This window comes from Octopus bimaculoides, chromosome 17 (genome assembly GCF_001194135.2).
Source record: "Octopus bimaculoides isolate UCB-OBI-ISO-001 chromosome 17, ASM119413v2, whole genome shotgun sequence".
Lineage (NCBI taxonomy): Eukaryota > Metazoa > Mollusca > Cephalopoda > Octopoda > Octopodidae > Octopus > Octopus bimaculoides.
In genome coordinates, this window is record NC_068997.1 from 54,122,427 (window position 1) to 54,128,984 (window position 6,558).

At 36.4% G+C, this 6,558-nt stretch overlaps 1 protein-coding gene across 2 annotated transcripts in view; it reads left to right on the plus strand.

Annotated features, from left to right (window-relative positions):
* The window catches only part of LOC106878636 (QRFP-like peptide receptor), a 114,729-nt gene that overhangs the window by 18,953 nt on the left and 89,218 nt on the right, over positions 1–6,558 (plus strand). For both annotated transcript variants that reach the window (XM_014927913.2, XM_014927912.2), the window contains exon 2: positions 5,075–5,116. The gene's annotated coding sequence lies outside the window, so the exon portion shown is untranslated. The remainder of the gene's footprint in view (positions 1–5,074; positions 5,117–6,558) is intronic.

Genomic DNA, 6,558 nt, shown 5'->3' on the forward strand with positions numbered 1-6,558 from the left:
AGAGAGAGAGAGAGAGAGAGAGAGAGAGAGAGAGAGAAATAGATAGGTAGATAGATAGATAGATAGATAGATAGATAGACAGATATAGATAGGTCTACAAATTTTTCAGCATATGGCTTGTCTTCCAGGCTGTAGATTCCGGCTTGGAATTTCCGGAACCACCGTTGACACTGGCTTACACTTATTGTAAAATCTCCATATACTGCATTAATATTCCTCGCACATACCATTGCGTCGTTGCCTTTATAGAACTCATAATGCAAAATATGCTGAATATGCTCCTTTGTCACTTCCATTATTGCTTTGAAAATATAACTGTTAAGATCGATGTGCACTCTTCAAAACTTGCACTAAGAATAAGTACAAGGTAAAATTACTACGTGCTTTTATAGCAACCGACTTCTAGCTCATACAATTAAGAAAACAGTATTATTTATGAGATAACCCAATTTATATATATATATATATATATATATATATATCCAACCAGAAATCAGTCCAATATTATAGGAGACGTGGGTGCTGATTTCCTGTCATTCCAAAAAGATAAACATTTTGTCCGAAGGAATTGCTCATCCGCTTTTCTGGAATTGCGTATTCATCCTTGCAATTCGCCCTCCTTTGTGTGTATATCTATCTATCTCTCCATCTGTCTGTCTGTCTGTCTCCCCCTCCCCCCCCATCTCTCTCTCTCTCTGTGTATTTATCTATCTACCTACACACCTATATATGTATATATATATATTTTTTTTGTACATACGTATGTACCTACGTACGTATGTATGTATGTATTATGTATGTATGCATGTATAAAATTTGTGTATGAGCCTGTGTGTCGTTGTCTGTGTAATTCTGTTTTATTGAATTCACGACCTAATAATGTTATCATTTATTCTATAAAATTTCCTTTCGTTTGTTGCCGACTACAAGACTACAAGACCTGAAGTAATCTTAATTTATTATTTTGACTGAAGGGAAAAACGACAAACCTAATTCCCAACATTTTTATCCAAGATCGTGACCCGTTTTCAATTATCGGCGAAAGTCGACTGTACTTAATTTTTTTCATAGAACTAATGGCCCCGGGGTGAGGCATAAACATCACGCACCCTCATCTCATTTCCACTACCATCTCAAGTATTTCTCTTCTCGTGATTAGGCGATAAATCAATTATCATGACCGGTACATTACAGAAGCTAACTTCAAAAGAACGAGGACATCAAAAGAAATGTTGAGTGCATTCTTTCAGATATTACGCGATATCTCACAGCGGAACAATAATGTCTCTGACGAAGTGAAGATATTTATTATAACACTTCTAAGTTTCCTCCTTTCGCCATGTTATCTCTCATCAGTTTTGAAAGTTTTATTATCTCCAATTGCGTTAACGTAATCATCGTTGTTCGCTATCTACAACTTCATCTCACGTTGGTGTCTTTTCCTTATGAAGATAAATCTAACTTGTCGACACCAGAGTTTATACAAGTTCTTGTAGGAATGTTATTTTTATCAACGGTTGATCGTTGACAAAGAGATTACTGTCGACATACACATAGTTTATATACATCGTTAATCAAGCTACACGCTGATTAACTTGTCTTACCTTTTACTATTTTCTCGTCTGTGATTGCATGAGAATATCATTTTCTCTTTCGTCTTATCTCAGTTCTTGCTCCTCACCACCAACTCATAGTCTTTATTCAACGATTCGATTCTCTGTTAAAAAATGTTCTTGTATTTTCACCTTAGTAACTTCCGAAGCTTTCATTAACCATTTCACAGCAATATTTCGACACTTGCCGCCATAGTGAGATTATTTTTGTTAACGACTGCTATTCGACTGCAACGACTGCAGCGCCACCTCTGTAACTCACAGCTTCTTAACATCAACACACGTAAACAAACACATTTTAAAGTTATCTACGACATGCACAGTTCTGTACAGCAGCACTGATAGCATATCCCATGTATGTATGTATGTATGTATGTATGTATGTATTTCTGCAACTCACTGATTATGTATTTAGATCCTGTATTTCTTCATGTAATTGAAAAATATCCTGTAATTATTTTGCAAACTTCAGCAGTTTTTTTTTCAATTCATAAATGGCGTAATCTGAATGAACAGAAACAGTAATCCGAAGGTGAAAGAATTCCACGAATTAGGTACTCCAAAATCAGTCACAAGGCCGGGGTCCGTGTTCAGCGTGCAGTATATAGTGTGTATCGTTGGCGATTGTCTTCCTCCGCCTTCCCTTCTTTTGGACTTTCCTCTATTTCTGAAGAAGAGATTTACTCGAAACGTAAAAAGTCCTCTTTCTTTCCTTTCCTGAGCGTCTGATAATACAGTACTTGTACCACGTCCACGCGGTGTTTTTTTTTGTTTGTTCTTCTTTGTTTGGATTCACTATATAGCTTATATTCGTTCTTTGACGCTACCATTCGAGAAAGTGAGACTACAGTTACTCTACTTTGACTCAGAGTACAACCCGTGCTCACTTAGGAGTTCAAATCAACTAACTCAACCAGTATTACCCCCTTCAGTGTGTGAATTATTCTATTTCTCACTAGACAGTTTTAATTATACATTAAACATATTCTTTCGGTTATATTTTATATCATATTTTTGTCATTATATTTCGTTCTATAAATGGTAGAACTGTAGCAATATCAGATCAAATAATTTGTATTATTTAATTATTAAGTTACATGAAATATATTTTATGGTTTATTTTGTTATCATTATTAATATCTTTATAGCTGGCAGAATATTAAATATACGAAGAAAAGCAATTTTCAGTTCTTCATATGCAAATACATTCTAAATTATATAAAATACATATTTGTATTGTATTTACAGTGTTATTCATATTATTGTGAATAACAAAATAAAAACTATGCTCGGCCAAATAATGCACTAAATAATCAAACTTATTTAATAACATTGTGCGTAGCAGCAGCGGTCGTACTAGCGGCGTCGTGGATTTGAGAGTACAACTTCATTGAGATTGCAAAGCGAACTTCATCAACGTTTGGTCATATTCCATCCGAACTGTTTATCTTTCATCTCTTACTTGTTCCATCTTTTACTTCTTGCGTCGATGCAACAGCTACCGATCAGCAAAGAATTGAAAGGGAAATGCTTGGTATAATATTATGGCACTCCATTGGTTGCGACGACGAGTTTTCCATTTCATCCGATCTAGAGAACAGCCAGCTCGTGAAATTAACAGTTGAGCACTCCACAAATATGCGTACACTTAACATAGTTCTAAGAAAGATTCAACGAGACACAGAATGTGACAAAGCTGACCCTTTGAAAAACAGGTACATATAATTTTCAACGCTTGGAGTAGAGTAACGTAAGATAAAGTGTCTTGCCCAAGGACACAACACGTTACTGTGTATCGAACTCATAATTGTGGGCCGAATATCTGAACCACTGAGTCACGGGCCTTCACAAATGCTTCATCTAAAATTTATCTGTAATTAAATATGTTAAAAATTAGAATTTTGAAAAATCGTATTGTTACGTTGATTCCAGCAAAGACATTCAATTCAATGCAAATGTTAAAAGTTAATTGTGTTCAGTATGAGCATCCGTCTAAAAATAATGTAAACGTAAGCACACTTTTCTTTTTATTACGCTTTCTACTACGGAAAACAGATATATCAATTCAAAATTTCATTACCTTTTACTACGGAAAGCAGTTTTACATACTGAGCTGTCTTTTGTTGAGGAATGTCATGTTTGAAACTATTTTCTGCAGAGAGATGTCAAGTTTATTGAGGCAACGTGAGTTGCAGAAAATACCAATTCTATATTTGGTAGATATTTAATGTCGTTACAGGAAGAACCATGAAATTTAATTTCGCAGTGAGAAAGTTAACTGAAATACATCATTTAAATTGCACATGTTGGAGAGTAACATTTCCTCTATACAAGGATATGATTAGTTTCCATCAAAAGCGATACATCTGTATCATTGTTAAACCTAATTCTTTACTCCTCTTTGAAAAACCTTCAGCTGTTTCCTTTGTACCAAATCATTAAGTGCTACTTTCAGCTTAAGTGCATCATCAGATCCACATCCTTGATGACTGTTCATCTTTAGTCCGAAAAGATGGGTATCAGAGATACCAGATGCAGGCACTTGAGTCGGTGGGAGGCCAATGATCAAACGAAGTTTCCGGAATGCCTAATTTGTTGCAAAATATGCGTCTGAGTAAGGCAGCGAGCTGGCACAATCGTTAGCACGCCGGGCGAAATGCTTAGCGGTATCTCGTCTGCCTCTACGCTCTGAGTTCAAATTCCGCCGAGGTCGACTTTGCCTTTCATCCTTTCGGGGTCGATTAAATAAGTACCAGTTACGAACTGAGGTCTATGTAATCGACTTAATCCCCTTGTCCGTCCTTGTTTGTCCCCTCTATGTTTAGCCCCTTGTGGGCAATAAAGAAATAAGAAACGTTAGCATGCCGGACGAAATGCTTAGCGTCTGCCTTTACGTTCTGAGTTCAAATTCCACCGCGGTCGACTTTGCCTTTCATCCTTTCGGGGTCGATAAATTAAGTACCAGTTGCGTACTGGGGTCGATCTAATCGACTGGTCCCCACCCTCAAAGATCTCGGGCTTTGTGCCTAGAGTAGAAAAAAAATATGTGTCTGGTCACGCAGATATTTCGTTCTCGTTCGGTCTTGTTGTGCTACTGGTTTCTCCACTATTTCCCTTCAACAAAGACGATAGAAGCGTTATTCTATGAACATGTGCAGTCTAAACGAGCTACATCTGTTGATAATTATAATTACATCCACTTTTGCATTACTTTCGTGATCACCCTTGTATATGGAATGCATAATTAAATAGTAGAAAATATTACGGTAGATAAAAACTATCGCAAAATGCTAAGACATTTACAGAAAATATTTGGTTAAAGTTGTTTTTTATTGTTCTTCACAATATTTCAGTAGCCATACTTCTAAAGAGAAAACTGGCATCTATCCTTCTTTAAATTTGTTGGAATCACATGTAAAATTGAAATTCACTTTATTTGCGATATTTTCGTTTATTTCCAGAATGAAATTTTAAGGAAGAAATACAACACGAATCTGAAAGAGGTAAGTTAATATAGAATTAAAGAACTTTTGGTTCGGGTAAATATTGTACTAAATATCTGCTAACGTAGAATGAACATGAACTAATCTATAATTATCTGATATAATATTATTACTGTATTTAGAAGGATTTAATACGCTAAACTTTAGATTCTTTACAAATTATATTATAACCGATTTTGATTTTATTCTGTTTTGGATTGTGAATATAATTCCCACAGATTCCAGAAATATCTATATGACATAACATTGTTTCTAAAAGTATGAGGAACCCAGATTGAAAATATATATTGATTCGTTGAACAACAATACGCTTTCAGGTTTGATTCCACCGCTTGGCACCTATTTGGCACCTGCTTGGCACCTGATGCTATTCTACTCTGCTATACATATGGTTAGACCCCAAGCTCCACTACGCGTCACATTGTATCCCACAAGACGCACTGTTTGCAGTTAAATTGGATTGACAGGAATTGTATGGCACCATAGTCGATAGAAAACAATGTTATATCAGTTCGAAAGTGATTGATTTGGTGTTTTGGCTGAGTCTTACGGTATGAAAATAATTATGAGACATGGTTTCTTCCACCAGTTCCTGGCTGAGATTTTAACCAAAAATGTGCAGTAATTCAACAACCTTGGCTAGTATTTTATATATTGATCCAGGAAGAATGAAACAAAGTTGGCTCGGCGGGATTTGAACTCAGAAAGCAAAGCAAGCGCCGGAGTATAGGCAACATTTGCTAAATATAAACGGAGAATATTTGTCTGTTGCAACATTCTCATGGAGAAAGACATTTTCTTAGTAGATGTCTTTCTTCCAATCTTGAACCAAAAGACGTTATGTGGATTTGCCAAGGGAAGGTGCTAGCCTCATCGTGGCCGAGCGATTGACTAAATATTGCAGCTTAAAATCGTAATAAAAAAGAACTCAACTTCGTAGCTCGCTGGACAGTAACAGGGGACGGTATTCATATGAGGGATACTGCACACCACAACACAGGTCAGATGTTTTGGCAAATTTTCTCATTTACTTATTTGTTAATTTGTTATAATTCATTTGTGTGTGCGTGCGCATCACCAATTTTTCCTTTGTGATGTCATAGGCCGATGGCACCGTTCCGACATTATTTACATTAAGGTATACATGGCGCCATAATCAAGTCCTTGGCGTCATAAGTGCAGCACTCAAGGAGAAGATCGAGGGATACAACAGAGGAGAGTACCCCAAAGTGGAAAAGCGCAGGAAAATATACTTCCAGAAGGAGGGAAAAGGACATAAGATCAGGCCTCCAAATAAAATATATGAGATAGACGAAAGATGGAAGGGATACTGGGAGCTGGCCACGGATTTGGGAAGTCTAGCAATTTTTCCACTTATAAAAACAACAAAAAGACCAGACTTAACCATATGGGACACAGAACAGAGAATAGGAATCTTGCTA